We start from the raw sequence: 18,636 nt of genomic DNA on the forward strand, positions 1-18,636 counted from the left end.
TTGCATGACCAAACCCCTGGCGGTGCTTTCTCACATTTCCTCTTCTTCTTTCTCTCTGAGAAGCACACATATCTTCTGGAAAATTGAAAAAAGAAATCTGGCCTCCAATGACACGGGAGTGAGTGACCATGGTTCTATAGCCCAGGAGGTGGGAATGGCCAAGGAACAGTCTCTGCCCTGTACCCTGGGGAAGGAATGTTTCACAGGGATGGAAATTCCAAGTGGAAATCCAGAAAGGGCAGTTGAAGAGGAAAGCACTGAAAAGAAAGAAGTAGGAACAAAGAAACGGTCTGGAGTTAGGTGCTTGCAGATATTGCTAAGCATGGGGACTTCTGTTTTGGGGATGCCAGTCTCCACAAGGACAAGCCCTTTTTTTTTTTTTTTTTTTTTTTAAAGAGAGATTTTCCCTATAGGGCACGTGCGCTCGCCAGACAGAGAGAGACAGAGAGACAGAAAACGAGAAATCACCCCCCAGGGGGATGGTCACGCCGCAATCCCTTCTCCTTCATTCTCCTCTCGGGATCTTGGGCACGCACGCACACACGCCTGGTGTGAGTTTTAAGCCACCGGGTCCGGGACGCGGACCGCGGTCGAGTACGTGGGAGTCCAGCGACATAGCCATTACGCTAACTGCTGGTCCCAGGACAAGCCCTTTTGATAGCAGATGGAGAAATCTAGAGATGGATATGTGGATATATCACTTTTCGTATCTTTTAACAAGATGAAAAAACTGACTACTGATTGGAAATTAATAGCCTGAGCACTGAAAAGTTCAGCTATATGGTAGAGTTGGATTTCGAAGGGACCAGGATCTGAGAAAGCAGCCTCTGGATGAAAGACCCAAGGCTGAAGATGAGCGGACCATGTACGTGGAATTACTTCCCAAAATTGTTGACCACAGCTGGATTGAAAAGGTATTTGGGAAATATGGCAATGTTGTTTATGTAAGTATATCACATTACAAGTCTACTGGAGAGGCGAAGGGATTTGCATTTGTGGAAGAACAAGCAGCAAAAGCAATTGAGTTTCTCAACAACCCACCAGAAGAAGCACCAAGAAAACAGAGTATGTTGCCGAAGACAGTAAAAAAATAAGCCCATTCCAGCCTTTAGGGGAGCCGAAGAGAAGAAAAAGAAGAAAGGCCGGTCAAGAAGGCAGACAGTGCCCAGGCTAAGGAAGGAAGTGTGGACTCGCAGCATGTCTGTAAAACCAAAGACCCAGGACCACATCTGAGGGATTGGAAGTGGGAAATGTTGAACCCCAAAAGCAACTCTCAAAAAATAAAAAAAAAAAAAGAAAAGAAAGAAAGAAAGAAAAAGAGAAGAAAAAACGGGAGAGACCTGAAGGGTCCAGTTTACCTGACGTCAGGACAGCAAAAAGAAGCAGCTCCGCAGACGCAGTGGGCCTGGCTCGCGGGTCAAAAGTAAAGAAAGTGGCTCAGAAGGACACTGAAACAGAAGCTGTAGAGGTCTCCAAAGCAAGCAGAGACTTGGAGGTCTCCACTGAAGAGGAGAAGGATACCGGCCATATCAAAGATGGTTCTCTCTTAACAACCAAGAGGAAACAGAACAAAAGGCATAAAGAGAGCCACAGGATGGAGGAGGAGGTCAGACCGCTACGCCTGCTGTCCAAGCCTGAGTGGACGGATCTGAAAAAAAAGAGCATTTAGCACTACAAAAAGCCAGCATGGCTTCTTAAAAAAAAAACAATAGCCCAAATAAAATTGGAGTCAGAAATGGAAACAGACAGTGGACAGTGGAGCATATCTAATGCGTCTGGAATGAAAAATGAAAAAACTGGCGCTGGAGAATGTCGCCCAGGGGAAAGCCAATACGACTGGGCCATAGTTCCTCAGCGGGGTGATCGGGAAGACCCTCAGCATGGAACCCCTGCCCGGCAGGAAGCAAGGCCCGCGATGCCCTGGCCGCTATCTCTGAGGTCGTTTGTGTAGACCTACTGGACAGAGGCGGCGTGCCATGCCAGATTTAAAACACTGAGGATGCACGCTCAGTGGTAAATGCATTCGCAGAAGCGAAAAAGAAACATGGCTTGGACACTGGAGATCCTTTCCGAGGATCACGAACAGAGATATTGACAGATTTTGGTTGATAGGCCAAACTCAGCCCTGGGGAAAGAAAAGAGGCACTAAGGAGTTAATCACCGAAGCTGAGAAGATCAGACGGAAAAAGGCTCAAGGAGCAAGTAAGCACATTAGACTTTCTGCAAATGACCGAGCAGAGTCGCAGCTCAACTCTCAGCATTTCACTGAGCACTCCAGCTGTCCTTGGGAAATCCATTTTTATTTTGGGAGTATTGTATAGCAAGTTGTTTTTCAGAACCTACATTTAAATAAAAGAAATACCTTTGTTCCTGAAAAAGAAATCTGAAAATGTTTTTTTATGCTTTTAGTATATTTTTACTTTTGATATAGTATTCCATATTATTCTTAAGAAATTTTATTTTAAAATACAGTTATCAGTCAATATCACATACACATAAACATAATATTAAATGCATATGGAGTAGCAATTAGAAATATTTTTATATTCATATTTTGTACCTTTCTCTTTGTAACCATTCTTATTTCCAACATGCCAAAAATTATCACCTCTTCAAAGGAAACTTCTCTATACTATCAAAGAATCTTCATTTTTTTAGAAGGTACTTTCCTTTTTAAAGAAGTGTTATTTATGTATTTATTTATTTTAATTGAACCAAATTGGGACAAACAGAAAAAGAGAGAGAGAGAGAGAGAGAAAGTGAGAGAAGTGAGAAAGCAAGCCACCAGGTCTGGGACTTGAATCTCAGTCGGCCATGTGAGCGTCCAGCACCTCAACCACCATGCCACCTGCTGGCCCCAGGAATTTTCATTCTTGCCTAGAGTCCATAGAATAAAATCCATGCTTCTTCATCTTTTAATTAACTTTTCATAGCTTATCATAATTCATTGTTTCAGGTTAAAATGTTCTATCTTTTATATTCTCTGTTTCAGTCAATGGTGTATGTGTTCATGTGTTGTGTGTGAGTGTACATTTTAATCATTCCTGAGCAATACTTTTAGGTTTTCCAGTACCATTCATTGTTTATGTGATTCCAAAAGCCTTTATATCTTCTGCTTTCTCTTTACCTAATTAAATTGTATTCATCTATTGTGTTAGGAGTAATTCCTCCTATTTGCTGCAACAGATAAACACAAAATATTAGTGACTTAACACAACCAAGATTTCTATCTCCCTCAGGTAAAAATCCGGTGGATCAGGTGTCTCAAGTAGCTCTCCCCCAGTCTGTAGTTGTACCATTGGCAGAAATACAGAAATACGTGACTTCTATGGCCACAGGACAGGAGAGAGAATGCTGGAGAAGGCCAAGGACACCTACCTGCCCCGACCTAAAAAATAAGGTTACTTTTTCTCATAATCTAGTGTGGTTTTTTGGTTCCGACCTAACTGAAAATAAGGCTAAAGAAGGTAGGAGAATATTTGAAGTATTTGTGGCACTTAGTCAATTCTACTCACAGACAATACACTTCTAATGTATGAAGATGAACACATCATTCCAACCTAAAACAGTCTTTCTGCTCTGAAATTCTATACCGTTTCCTACAAAATTACCCTGACTTATCCTAATGATTAGACTTATAGCATCTTTTCTACCATTTTTTTTTTTAGTATTTATTCAATTTTTCAAAATTTATTTTCTCTCCTCAGTCAAATTATAAGGTCTTTGAGGATAGGATCTATATCTATAGTAAGTATCTTCTGGGAGTGCTTAGCAAGATGCTTATATATTATAGGATCTCAGTCAGTAGTTGTTGCTTAATTTCACATTCCAAATAACTTCAGTTAATGGAGAAACATCTAATAAAGCAAGACATCAGTTGCACTGCAGGCTTCTTATGTATGACATAAATTATTAAGACTGATTATCATTTTGCTGATAATATGTCTTCAAAAAAATCCTTGGCTGAAGGACAAATTCATCTGAATGAGATATAAAGGGGGAGACAGGTCACACAATGTATTAACACTCTTTTGAATCCCTCTATATTCTCAGGATACCTTGGGTTCCTCCTAAGGTTACTAATACCTGCTGTGTCTGATGATAATAACAATAATTTACAATGGTAATTTATGGTTTTCAGAAAAGAATTAATAATTTAACTACTTTGATCCTTAAAACAAACTTAACAAAAGAAAAGATGTTATCATAAAACACATTGCGTAAATGAGGAAACAAAGTTTCCGAATATTTATGGGATTTATAAGTTTAACATTGGCAAAGACCTTAAAGGTGTTCTAATCCAATAGTTTCACTTTTGGTTAAGAAAATTGCAGCCCAAATAGCTTAAGTGACTTGTATAAGGTCCTGTAGAGAATGAGTGGATGTAAGGGGATGAGAACTGCTCAAGTCCAGTGATACATAGACTGTTCTGTTCTCTTATTTCGTCAAGTGCAACACAAAATAGGCATTGTTTGTAAAGAGCTATGTAAAATAACATCTACTTGAAATGGAGTAACTGTCAAAAGGATTGTATAAATCGTTAAGTTATGAACATCTTCAACTTTTTCCTCTTAAAAAGGAATCTTTGGGAAGAAATAGATATCTTTTAGATAAAAGCATTCATAGTAAATCTTGAGCCTTAATTATATTTCATGTCAAATTGAATATTTAGCAAGTATGTGAAGTGACCTATAGACTCAAATTTTATTCAATGTGTTGGCAAAGCTAGGGAAGACAACAAATAGAGAATGTGAGATATTTAGAACTCTACTGAGTAACGAACTGTGGTAACCATTGCTTTCCAAACTGTGGGGTAGCATTCATTTTAAAACTTGTAAGTGCAATTAAACTATGAATTATACCCACCATTATTTTAAAACTAGAATATTGTTGACAGTATTTAATATTAACACTCCCTGTGTCCTAGATTCTGTGAGAAACAAATAAAATGTGCAGTCTGTTTTCAAGACAGTTTCATTTGCATTTCATTACACTTTTAACCCTCAATTTTTATTCTTTTAGAGGCTATTATAGGGGCTGGTAATCGTACCTTATATATTATAAACAGCATTTAGGTCATCAAAATGATCATCTGATCCATTCCTCTGAGTCTAAGCATGACAATCTTAGATCATTCAAAACTACACTTACCCCTCTAATTTTTCAAGACACTGGTGTGAAGATCAAATCAATCATTTTTTTTAAAGTGTATTTCCTTGGAGACTGACATGTAAAAGAAATTGAACTATAACTTGTGAAGAATAAAATAATTAACATTTGGTTTCAAGCTCATAATCAAAGGAAAAACTAAACAGACAATATAAGATGCAAAATAACATTTTAATAAAGCAATAGAAAAGTCATAAAGTTATATTTGATTTATTCCCAAATGATTGATTCTGGCAATACATGCTGTTAAGAGTTCAGAGAACGGAGAAATATATCTTGACATTCAATAGAAATTCTCTCTTGCTATAACTTAAGGCAATTTTATGTGGCTTAGTCTTATGTGGATCACTAGAACTGGCAAGTTGCAAGTGTCTTTTTCCCCCCCTTGATTCTTCTTATGTTAGATATTACCCACAACTTCTAAATTTTCTTTTAAACTTCTAGTTGTCAGTTGAGGAATCTGTTTAATAATCTATATTTCTTAATAACACTTTGAATTTTTGTGATATATCAAACTATATTGAAAGATGGTTTCTGATGTTTAAACAGCATAGTTATTGTCATCTTTTTTATGATTTCCGAGTCGGATTTAGTCCTATTTGAATGTACGTAGACCTTCCCCATCACAAACACACATGGTGCTTTCTTGAAATAATATGTGCTCTGACCCCATAACTATACCTTTTTTTGAAAGCAACTTGATTCAGTTCTCCTCACATATATTAATATTGCCATTGCACATAATTCACTTGGCAGGGACAAAAAAGTTCACATGTCAATGTGATTAGAAAAGAGGGTGAGGAACTAGAATAAGTGAAAGAAGCATTTTGGAATTAATCAAGATAAGAGTCTTGGCACCTCATATTTTACCCAAACAAAAGCATGGGGTCTATGCAATGTGTTCTTTTCTTTGGCTTTATTACAGTCTCAATCTGCCCTATAATTGATAGATCATTCATTTAATTAATCAACTCTATTCCCAGACTACAAAATATTAGGTAGAATGTTCTTTTTTGATTCATTTTCTCTTGCAGTCCAGATGTGTGAATATTATGTATTGCTCGAGCAAGAATAGAAGGAAGTATATTTGGGTAGGAGGCCAGTATTAAAGACTACGGTGTGAAAGAAAAGAATATCTTATTTATGAGTCCTTTTCAGCACAAAACACACAAATCTTAAATGTATACCTTGAAATGATTTCAGAGAATTTTCTTTTCCAATGATTAAGTATTTCTGGACTCAGTCATGTATGCAATTTTATCCATATGACTGGTCGATGAGAAATACCCATTCCTTTTCTTCTTTTCCAAGTCATTGTTATAATACAAAATTATCACTATGTAGTATCACAAACACACGCATACACACACACACACACACACATACATATATATATATACTCAGAGAACCCTTTTAAAGCTATTTTTTTTTTCCTAGGTAAATACCTTGTAGGTTTTTTTCTGTCAGGGCATGAATACGTGAGAGTGAAAGGGTGAAAAATTTCTTTCTCTTCCCAAACTCTTCATGTTTGTTACATCTCTCAAAGGGAGGAGATTGGGTACAAAACAGAACAAGTGGAATAAAGTCATCCAGAGCTGTGAATCATGTATGCTGTACCCACAAGTACTGATGTGCTTTCTGTTCTAAGAAAATAGTACCACTCTTGTGGGTATTATGAAGGATATGAACCAACCATTTATAAGAGATAATGTAAATAAAAATATGACAACAATCTTTAGATAAGATTTTATTTCAATTAAGTCATCTTCAGTGATTTTAATAATACTCAAAATTATCTGTTGATAATAATATACATGGTAATACCTTTGACTACACTAATATACAGTGTATTTATGCTGGGAAAATTCATTTTGTATGCTGTGAAGATGTATAATTATTGAATTTAAAAAATGAAAAGAAAACAATTTTAAATACTCAAAATGGGCAAGAGTTCACAGAAGTTGGAAGAAATTTTAAATCTAGGTTATAGCTGATATTTAATATTAAAAATTCTGGTGCCAATGCTTGATCATAGCTATCCATATAAATAATCATCTATTGCCCTCACTTTAAAAACTATCTCATTGAATAACTTTCCTAGAAATCTAACTGGTATAACAGATCCTCAGCCAGGATCTCAATCAGAGGTTATTGTGGGGAAACAACAGAAAAGCTGTGGGAGAAAAAAATCAAAACTGGACCCACCCTCCACTCCCACCTATATTGATACTGACCTATATTCATATCTTCGGTGTATTTTCAACATGCTATGGAGCTACCTGTAATAATAGATCATCCATTCATTCTCCCAATAGTTAAATAGCATTCTTCTAATGCCAATCATGTGCTAAATGATAAGCTGTCAAAGAAAAGTGCAATCCATCGCAAATGTCAGCTCCTTCCTCTGCGCTTGCATAGAAACAGACTGAGGTTCGTCGCTAGTAGATGTGTATCTAAGTTATGGCTGGATTATTACCACAGGAAGAAATAGCAGTTAAGTTGGGAGGAAATGCTATATTTATCATGAAAGCAGGTAATTGTTCAGATTAATACTACTTTGACAATATAAAAGTAGTGTTTCATATTAATATGAAATGATCTCCAGAGATTCCTTGGAGTCATGAGACTACAGAGAAAAGCCTATGAGTTCCCAGAGCTTAACAACTGATATTGTAACTGGACCAGAGACTTTGGTATATCACATATATTCTTCAGAAGTCACAATCCATCTCTCGACAATGTATTTGAGTCTTGATAGAAAGGTTGTGTGTGTATGTGTTACACACAAAAGCTATAGAAATTTATTTCATGTATATAGAATGTATAAATATATATTTAGAAAATTTATTATGCATATAATTTTAAAGAAAAAAGTGGGACCATGAGAGCAGAGAAGGTCCTTCGCAAAGTGTAAACCTTTCATAATGAACTCACATGCTGCCAGATTCTACATATAGAGTATATATTTCAAAAGCTCATTGTCAGAACCATAAACCTGCTGCTGTTACTTTTAGAGCAATGAGCTTATGAGTCATTTCCTTGGGTTTCATTTTGAGAAGGCTTCAATTCTTGGAGAATATATGACAGTTGGAATATGAACTTTTTTTTTCACCATGACCATGTTCTGACAAGAAGTAAAAAAAGTTGAACAATTTTCTTATTGCCTAGAAATAAATGTCAATGAAATAAATACTCTTATTGTCTAGAAATACACTTCATTTCCAACTTTCTAGACTCTTGGAGCATTAATCTAAGTGAACTACATCACTCTTGTGGAAAGAAATTGCTTAATTGGACAGGAAATATAAGAAGCCAATTTGTTTATGTCATTACTCAATATTAATTTTGATTCTTTGGGGGTACTTTTGCTACTTTTATTTGACTCATGTATTACTATAACGTTAAGATAGTGATGGCATAATTTGAGGCAGACAAAATTAATTACTTTTTCTAACTGCAGTATGATAAGAAAATGTCTGGAATTGGAAATATAGGTTTAGTTAGGAATCACCAGGATACACACTTTCACATACATCCTCATACACACACGCAAACATACTAACCTAGTTTTCCATGTGCTTGTTTGAGTGATTGTTCCTGACCACATACACTGAATGGCTATGCTGATTAAATTCTGTGATCTTCTCTCCACATTTAATTCATCTTGTCAGGTATGGAAGAACAATACCTTCATTTCAAAAGGAAAACAAAACAAAGTAAAAAAAAAAATAGGGCTTTGTTCCCTGACCTTTAGTTCTGAGAAAAATTCAAAAACACTCAAAGACAACCTTGTGGCAAATATTTATAGCTAATTTCTACGTTATGAAAGCAAGTGGGAAATTTTTAAGCTTTAAAATGAGATTGAGTATTGGAGTGTAGGCAGTTTTTCTCTTCTGCATGGACAACGGCTAGAGAAAGGGCCTTCGATGTCTGTCAGATTCCCACACACAGCCAGTGAATTTCTCTGAGTCCAGGACAGTTATCTCACAAATCTGTGCAAAGCTCCAGTGAATAATTTATGCCAGGCATGAGGTGACAAGTTAAACACGCCCATTTTGTCTAAAACGCTATGAAGGAATCAAGATGGAGCCAAGCTGCAGGGCGAGGGGAGCTCGGTTGATGGGGACCCGAGTACATCAGGAAGAGAGGATGCTGCTGTAAAGAAAATGAAATGTAATGAGATACCTTTTCATGCATAATTCATGGGTGAAAACATGACTGCATAAAAAGCCATGGTTTTAACAAGGCAAGCCTGCAATCATGCACATTATCTTCCCAGAGGAACTTTATATAATATTGGTCAAAAAGGAGAGGATTCTGAATACCAGTACAAAATAAAGCTGACAGGTTTTCAAATGCAGCAGAATTTACTTTAATGTACAATGCCTGTAAAAGAAACAATTTCTATTTACACCTGAAAATACTGCTTAGTCAAAAATTTACTTTAAAACGTATTCTATCTTCTCTTTAAACGAAAAAAAAAAAAGAGAGAGGAGAATAGAAGATGCATATTGATAAACATAAATAAAATGCATAAGCTATATTTACTGAATATTGTGGGGTTAGGTTAAACTGGACTTGGCAGGCGTTTTCACATTTCTGGTAACAAAAGTTTAGATAGAAATGTAGAAAATGAAGAGGCTTTAGAAATGATAAAATGTTAGCTATTGTCAACACAAAATTTGATTTGGTTGTGTTGTAGGAGCAAATACTGTAATTCAACTTTTAAGACCAGTTTAGGGGGCGAAACACAGGCCTGATTTCAAATAGCATTTAACACGTGGAGTGCTTAGCTGAAGGATTAAAAAAGGAGGTTGATTAAAGTTTGGGATGTCTTAAATTTATCACCACCAAACGCTAAAGATGCATTATTGAAAAAATGGGCAGAATGGGAGTGACGCATCATGCTCCTTTGTACACATTTTGGAAATACATAAGGAATTCAGGAACCAGAGGAAAAGAGTCAGAAGTGTCTGCAAAAACAAGCTGTATGTGGCTTGTTTGCTTGGCTTATACTGTGTACTATCAATATTTGGAAGCAAAACAAAGTGGTTACATTGCATGCAGTTAAACTTTTGTGGCTCTGATATTTAGCTGAAGAAAGCAGTAAGTGTGGAAAACGGTTGATGTAGCCACATCAAAGTGATTGTCTGTCACAGGAGTTTTTTAAAGATACAGTTTAAGAAACAGAGTGAATTGCTAAAGAGGACCACAGGTTAAAGTGGCCTAGATGCCAAATAATCTAATCCATTTAAACAAAATTGTGTTATTAATCTGTTTGCTGTAAGTCATATGTGCTTCAGATTTTGACAGTATTTTAAAAAGGTGAACGTTGGGAATTAGCGATTTAAGTTCTGAGTGTGGAATCTTAGTTTTCTTGTTTTTGCTTGTTTGTTTTTGTTTTTATTTTTCTTTGACTTAAATGGCAGAATAAAGCAAAACCATGCCTGGAGCTGGTCACAAAGAGGATTCATTTAGTATCATTGGACTTCTATTCAGTTTTTTTTTTTTTTTTTTTAAAGACTCCATTAAATAGAAGACAAAGAAAAACAAACCAAAAAAAAAGACAAGCTATGCTGTTCCATCGGATATCAATGCAGGGACATGGAGAACATGAGAAAATAAAGAAACAGCAATGGTCCCTAAAATAAATTTTAAAAAATAAATTAAAAAATATATATAGGTATAATTTTTTAAATTTTTATTTTTAATTAATTAATTCACATTCATTTCCCTGAGCATTGTCACAACAGACAAAATGTGATTTCCTGGAATATACCGCATAGTGGCTTAATCATACACATTGTCAATAAATTTCCATTTCTAGTTTTATAGCTGTGTTTCCCCCTATTTCTCACCCTTTGTCACGTCCCAGAGTTTGAGTTTGACCATTTACTTATGTTTAACTATCCATGTTAATTCCGCTATGATGTGGTCCTGGCCCATTTTGCTTTTACAAAATATTTACAACCTACTGCCCTCTGTACAACCTCTGTGATGTGAGGTTATCTCTCTGGGGCATCCAGAGCTAACCAGCTGGCTACACTCGTTTAGCCCAACAGACTCTAAGACATCACTGCTTGCTTGCTAGCTTTCTTTGGAATATAGCTGGAAAAATACAGTTCCGGATGACAGTAGCTATTCCTGATTGTGCTTGAAGATAGAAGAGGTGATCACCATCTGTTCCCTCTACCTGACAGATGTGCTCCTCCACCTCGTCTTGCCATTTCAGCACACTGCTGAGAAGTTTGCTATATTGAAGGATCAATTTTCAAGCACAGAAAGGATTTGTTTGCTTGTACACCTGTGCTCTAAAGGAAGTTTTCCTATTGCTATGCCAGTTGGATGACTTGCTGAATTCTTTAGCATATATAAAAATGCAAAGTGCCTGAAATGGGAATCAAACGATAACATTATTAGAATTCCCTCTTGGGGTCAGATGAGACAGATGGTTGCATTAGGAGGATATGGCTGGGTACAGTTTCTGTAGTCTGAATTTGTTTCCTATTTGTTTCTCTTTCTGTGAAAGCAATGCACATATTAAATATCATACAGAATGCAAAGTACATTTGGTATAAAGAGAGGAGCAGAATGGGGAATACATTTTAAAATGACCATGGCTGAGCTCATGCCCAAGCATCAGGAAACATCATCCTAGGTCCTTGAGACAGTGCAGTCTGCAACATTCTCTAGCAAGGAAACCTCAAGACCAGTCGAGTGACTAGGAAGATGCAGTTCTTGAATCAGATAGGTTTTCCTGATCAAGCAAAATCAGATCGTACCAGCTTAAATTCTTTTAAAAAATCCTCTTAATGATCTTTAGAAAATTGGGCTTTTGGGGGGTTTGGGCTCTGCCTGTTCCTTCAACTTTATTTTTCACTACTCTCCTCTCTTGTTCTGCCCCATCACTCTGGCTTTCATGACAATTGAAAGATGATGAGGACTAGAAGGAAGAGGCAGAGGTTGCCTTACAAGGTAAAAACTGTACTCCTCCCAGAGAATGCCTAAAAAGCTATTTTTTAATTATGTTTGTTCTGAGTGACATGTGAGATAAGAAAAAAAAATTATAAAGCATATCAAATGACCTAGAGAAGGTAAAGTCTTGTCATGTACCTAAAAAAGAAAATGATGCTAACTAGAAATCAGTGTGGGTTCATCAAGAATAGCAATTTTGGATAATTATTTTTTCTCGACACTGTTAATAAATGAGAAGATTGAGGTATAGAAATATAGAATTTTATTTCTGGACACTGTTAATAGAGAAGAAGGTCAAGGTACAGGAGTGGCATTTGACAAGGTCTCTTGAGATAAAAAACAAAACAAAACAAAACAAAAACAAAAAAAAACAAAAAAACATTGACTCCCTGCTGATAAATCTCATAGGTCAAAAGCAGCGACCATGACTGCCCAGTGCTGCCTAGCATGACAAACCCAGAAAGAAGTGTCCCATGGTGAATCACAAAGCTTCATCTTTCTTTCTTTGGTTCATAATGTAAGAATAATTGGGATTAAAAAAAAAATTGAAGGTGGGCTAGACCAGGACTAGCGATTGGGAGAACTGAAGCTGGATCCCATGAGGCTGATCATGTGGTCCAGATCCTGAGGAACTGAACCCAGCAGCTTGAGGAACACCCCAGGGGAATGTGTATAAATGCTCAAAACTACAAAAAGAAGGAGGGGAAAATGGAGGAGAAGGGATTGTGTCTTGGTCATTACCCATGGGGGACACTTGCTCTCTCTCTTTAGTGAGTGCATGTGCCCTCTGGCAAACTGAAAAAAAGGAAAGATTTTTAAAAAGAAGGCACTTTAACCAAAATTGTGAATAAGTTGAAGCTGGGATGCAGATTGAATAGTTGCATGCAGAATGAGTACTACAAAAAAATCACTGCAAGCAGACGCATATGATTAATTCTTAAAGTCCTAAAATTTCCATGTTTTCTTTGAAGAACTTCACACATTTTAAATGGCTTATCCATGAGTTTGATGATCTAATTGTAAATGTGGTTGGATAAAAGAGTTCAAAGAGTGACAGATCTGTTTTTTTAAAAACACTTGAACATGTAAAGATGTGATTACCATTAGTTCTGTTATACCTAGACAAGAAAGTTTCATTTTCTCTGCCTTTCTTTCACCCCTGATTAGTTTTACTTTTATTATTTTGTTTTATTTTTGAGAGAGAGTTTTCCTATAAGGCACTTGCACCCATCAAAGAGATGGAGAGAGACAGAGAGACAGGAAGCAAAAAGTCATCACCCCCCCCGCCAGGTGGATGGCCATACCACAATCTATCCTTCTCCATTCTCTTCTTGGGATTTTGGACATGCACACACATGCACCTGGTATGAGTTTTAAGTAACAAAAAAAAACAAAAAAACATTGACTCCCTGCTGATAAATCTCATAGGTCAAAAGCAGCGACCATGACTGCCCAGTGCTGCCTAGCATGACAAACCCAGAAAGAAGTGTCCCATGGTGAATCACAAAGCTTCATCTTTCTTTCTTTGGTTCATAATGTAAGAATAATTGGGATTAAAAAAAAAATTGAAGGTGGGCTAGACCAGGACTAGCGATTGGGAGAACTGAAGCTGGATCCCATGAGGCTGATCATGTGGTCCAGATCCTGAGGAACTGAACCCAGCAGCTTGAGGAACACCCCAGGGGAATGTGTATAAATGCTCAAAACTACAAAAAGAAGGAGGGGAAAATGGAGGAGAAGGGATTGTGTCTTGGTCATTACCCATGGGGGACACTTGCTCTCTCTCTTTAGTGAGTGCATGTGCCCTCTGGCAAACTGAAAAAAAGGAAAGATTTTTAAAAAGAAGGCACTTTAACCAAAATTGTGAATAAGTTGAAGCTGGGATGCAGATTGAATAGTTGCATGCAGAATGAGTACTACAAAAAAATCACTGCAAGCAGACGCATATGATTAATTCTTAAAGTCCTAAAATTTCCATGTTTTCTTTGAAGAACTTCACACATTTTAAATGGCTTATCCATGAGTTTGATGATCTAATTGTAAATGTGGTTGGATAAAAGAGTTCAAAGAGTGACAGATCTGTTTTTTTAAAAACACTTGAACATGTAAAGATGTGATTACCATTAGTTCTGTTATACCTAGACAAGAAAGTTTCATTTTCTCTGCCTTTCTTTCACCCCTGATTAGTTTTACTTTTATTATTTTGTTTTATTTTTGAGAGAGAGTTTTCCTATAAGGCACTTGCACCCATCAAAGAGATGGAGAGAGACAGAGAGACAGTAAGCAAAAAGTCATCCCCCCCCCCGCCAGGTGGATGGCCATACCACAATCTATCCTTCTCCATTCTCTTCTTGGGATTTTGGACATGCACACACATGCACCTGGTATGAGTTTTAAGTTGCTGGGTCCAGGACTTGAACCACAGTCGACCACATGGGAGTCCAATGATGTAACTGTTACACCATCTGCTGGTCCCATCAACCCTTATTATTTTTAAATTCATATTTTCAACCTTCTCCTAATTCTGTCCTCTGATTTAATTCCATCCTTATTGTGAAACTTCTGACTTTTTAAGGTAACTGTATAGTAACTATTGTGTGTGTGTGTGTGTGTGTGTGTGTGTGTGTGTGTGTGTTTAACCGTTCCCAATCGATAGGGTACTTGAAATAAGATTAACTACAGGATGAGCATTTGGTTTATTTAAATATGTCAGATGACTAGTACTTGGAAGCCAACTAATATTTACTTAGCTGCTTCCTCAGTTCAAGGACTTTATACCTACGTACTCATGTAACAAGATGCTTAAACATGTTGAATTATAATCTGTGAGGAAAAAACAAAGACATTGTTGATTGCTCAAGGAAGGGTAGAAATTTGGATTTAAAATTACTGAATTAATGAAAATAAGAGACTGCATTCTCATTTACCATTTTTGACTGGTCTTACAGTAAATAGAAGACTTTATTTTTAAAAACTGCAGAATTGTTTGCTGGAAATAAAGTAAGAATTTGAGAAGAAATTTAGAAAATTCAATGAATATAAATCTGTCTTTTTACTTTCTCTTCTAAACTATGTTGATATAATACAATAAAAAAATCTTAACATGACTTTCAAAACTTACTTGGTTGGATTACTTTGAAGTTAAAAATCTCTTTCTCCTAATGTATGGGTTTGAAGAACTTTCTATATAGAACACTAGATTTTAAGAGCCAAAACTTATCTCTCTCCAAATCAAAAATACCATAACAGTGAATAGACAGTTTCTATTAAAAAAAAAAAAGTTTTCTCTATGATAGTATTTCATGTAAGTTCTATTTTTTGGTCAACATTGACTTATTTCAATTAGAATCCCGAATAACACCCTATTGATTAATTTTACTATAGAGAATTTTATGCTGCGAGTTCAGTAGCAGTGTAAGAAACATTCTTGGTAGTGGAAAGTTGTTACAGATCTCCGCCTCCTTGCTGCAGTCCTCCTGGAGTTCCCTAGCATCATTTCCTTTGGATTCTTTGACTTCTCTTTGTTCCTTGTTCCATTCTTTCTCCTTCTTAAACGTGGGTGTTCTTTCCAGATTCTGCTTTGAATTACTCTTCTCTTCTTGGTGTTGTTTACTCCCTAACTTTTTCATTTCCTGAGCCAGTTCTATAATTTAATATTCCTTGTTTTTCCCATCAGCTATGCCTTTAGCATCTTCTTCTTTTTTTTTTCTTTTTCTTTTTGGACAGGTTTTTGCTATAGGGCGCATGCGCTCACCAGACAGACAGGGAGAGACAGAGAGACAGAAAGCGAGAAATCACCCCCCGGGGGAATGGCCACACCGCAATCCCTTCTTCTCCATTCCCTGTCAGGATCTTGGAAACACTCACACACATGCCTGAAATGAGTTTTAAGCCACTGGATCCGTGACTTGAACCGCAGTCGACTACATGGGAGTCCAACGACATAGCCATTACACCAACTGCTGGTCCCTCGGCAGCTTAAATTCAATAAATCTAAGGCCAAATTTGTTATTACTTTGCTTGAACCTACACATCTAATTAGTTGCTTCTTATTCATAAGCCTCCTCTTTTCCACAAATTTGAGATCCTCCAAACTGTCTTGACATATCTATATATGCCCAGTACCTGGCTTGCAGTCCTGGGTGTGAAGCCCATGTGGCCAGATGTATTCGATAATTCAGATTTATTTATTTATTTTAATTTATTTTACTCATTTAATCACAATACAACACTTGGCTTGTAAAGTGAATGTATCCAACATGAATACAACTCTTTAGGTTGTAACTCACTGATGGTAATTAAATCACTTTAGTAGGTTGTGATTAGCACTTATATAAAATGAGACAAGATAAAAATATCAGTGTTTATTTCAGATAGACGCCATAAGTATTGCTTTATGAAAAAGATTGTTCATATATGTGTGGACATACCTGTGTGTGTGTGTGTGTGTGTGTGTGTGTGTGTACATATAAAAGTGAGTACTGGGTTGTAAAATAAAAAGTCTTCCATACTGTGACTGTGGATGGTTAGGACATTTTAAAACAGTTTAGGAAAGTGTTTTAGAGGATTCCTAGTAGTTTAGAATGGCCCAAATTACTGATCATCCTTTCTATGTAGAAGGTAGTGAACTTTTACTTTTTCTTTCTTTTTTTTTTTTGAAGAGGTTTTTACTGTAGGGCGCATGCGCTCGCCAGACAGGCAGAGAGAGACAGAGAGACAGAAAGCGAGAAATCACCTCCCAGGGGGGATGGCCACGTCACAATCCCTTCTCCTCCATTCTCATCTCAGGATCTTGGGCATGCACGCACACGCGCCTGGCGTGAGTTTTAAGCCACCGGGTCCGGGACGCGAACCACGGTCGACTACGTGGGAGTCCAGCGACATAGCCATTACACTAACTGCTGGTCCCAGTGGTAGTAAACTGTTGAGCTAAACACTCAGACTCACATGTTGCCCTACAGTGGAATTGATTAAGAATGTTAGTTATAGATGGTTCTCTTACATCTGTTTCTAAAATCATGGCATAAGTTTTATTCCTTGGTTAAAAAAAAATACCTTAAAATACTGCATCAATATATTTTTAGGGCATTTAAAAATTAAAATATTGTTGGGACCAGCAGTTGTGTAATGGCTATGTTGCTGGACTCCCATGTAGTCAACTATGGTTTGAGTCCCAGATCTGGTGGCTTAAACTCATGCCGGGCACATGTGCATGCGTGCCCAAGACCTTGAGAGGAGAATAGAAGAGAAGGGATTGTAGCATGGCCATCCTCACTGGGGGGGTGATTTCTCGCTTTCTGTCTCTCTGTCTTTCTCTGTCTTTCTGGTGAGTGCACACACCCTATAGCAAAAACCTCTCCAAAAATAAATAAATACATAAAATATTGTCAAACCTCAGTAGGTCACATTTTGAGGAAATATAAGTATTCTTTTCAGTTTTTTCTTATTTTATTTTCCATTTGCCTGGAATTCCCCACTTTCAGTTGGTCCCAAATAAAAGTACCTTGACTAATCAAGGTTGAAGTTGCTATCCCTAATATCTCTTTTACAGAAGGATTTCTGGAACCATCAAATCTAAAATATACTCCATCTGTGTGCAGTGTGTCATAATATTCTTTTAATAACACTTACAACTACTCTAAAGCACCTTGCCTGCATCTTTGTTCTTTATTTTCCTGATGAATAGTATAAAATCCACTCATTAATGTCGCCAGATAAGCAAGGTCATTTTATTCAGTAATATGCCTTGGGAAAGGGTCTGACAAAGAAGTTACTCAGTTAGTATTTGTTGACTAGCCAATTCATTTCAGAAATAAGGACTTTTTTTTCTTATTGTTTTAGAAAAATTTGTGAAAGTTGAGATTAGGATGGCTATAGCAATATAGCATTCACAATGATTTCATTTCAGCCCAGCTTTGTCCTCATTCCACCTTATCTATTTATTTTTCTATTGACTTTGATTAGGAGTCTTTAGATTCTAATCCTTGAGTGGCTTAGGAAATTATAAGGAAAAAAGGAAAGAAAATACCTTACTCCTCAACCCTGACCAGCAATGAATTTAACAATTGCATCAACAACAAACTTTCATGAATGCAATTAAAATACTGGGAATTTGTGACTAAGGTAGATGTTTTAGTATATCACTATGTGTCATCTGCTGTTTGATGGGTCAATACCTATCAAAATCTATTAAATATATTGCAGTATTTTTTTCAGTAAGTGGATTAATAAGAGTGGACTTTTACCATCTCTGTTATAGGTTGGGAAGCTAATATATCTACCTAAGTGCTCTTATTTGAATGGAAAACAGGTGTATATAAAATGTGCTCAAAGAAATATGACAAAGCTTTTGAAATAAAAAGAAGCTGAACTCATATTGATGGTTAAATTCTTCAAAAATAATATTAAGCTTGCTCTGATTTTAATTATTTGTTAAACATCTTCCTTTTGTGTAATTAAACTTCAGCTGAACTGGTCTGAAGTGTATATCAT

The 18,636-nt window shown here is 36.6% G+C and overlaps 1 pseudogene; it reads left to right on the top strand.

The window, feature by feature from the left end:
- Positions 1 to 208: 208 nt before the first annotated feature.
- The window catches only part of LOC102495075 (la-related protein 7-like), a 54,897-nt pseudogene continuing 36,469 nt past the window's right edge, over positions 209 to 18,636 (top strand).

Source organism: Tupaia chinensis, unplaced genomic scaffold (genome assembly GCF_000334495.1).
Source record: "Tupaia chinensis unplaced genomic scaffold, TupChi_1.0 Scaffold149807_2, whole genome shotgun sequence".
Lineage (NCBI taxonomy): Eukaryota > Metazoa > Chordata > Mammalia > Scandentia > Tupaiidae > Tupaia > Tupaia belangeri.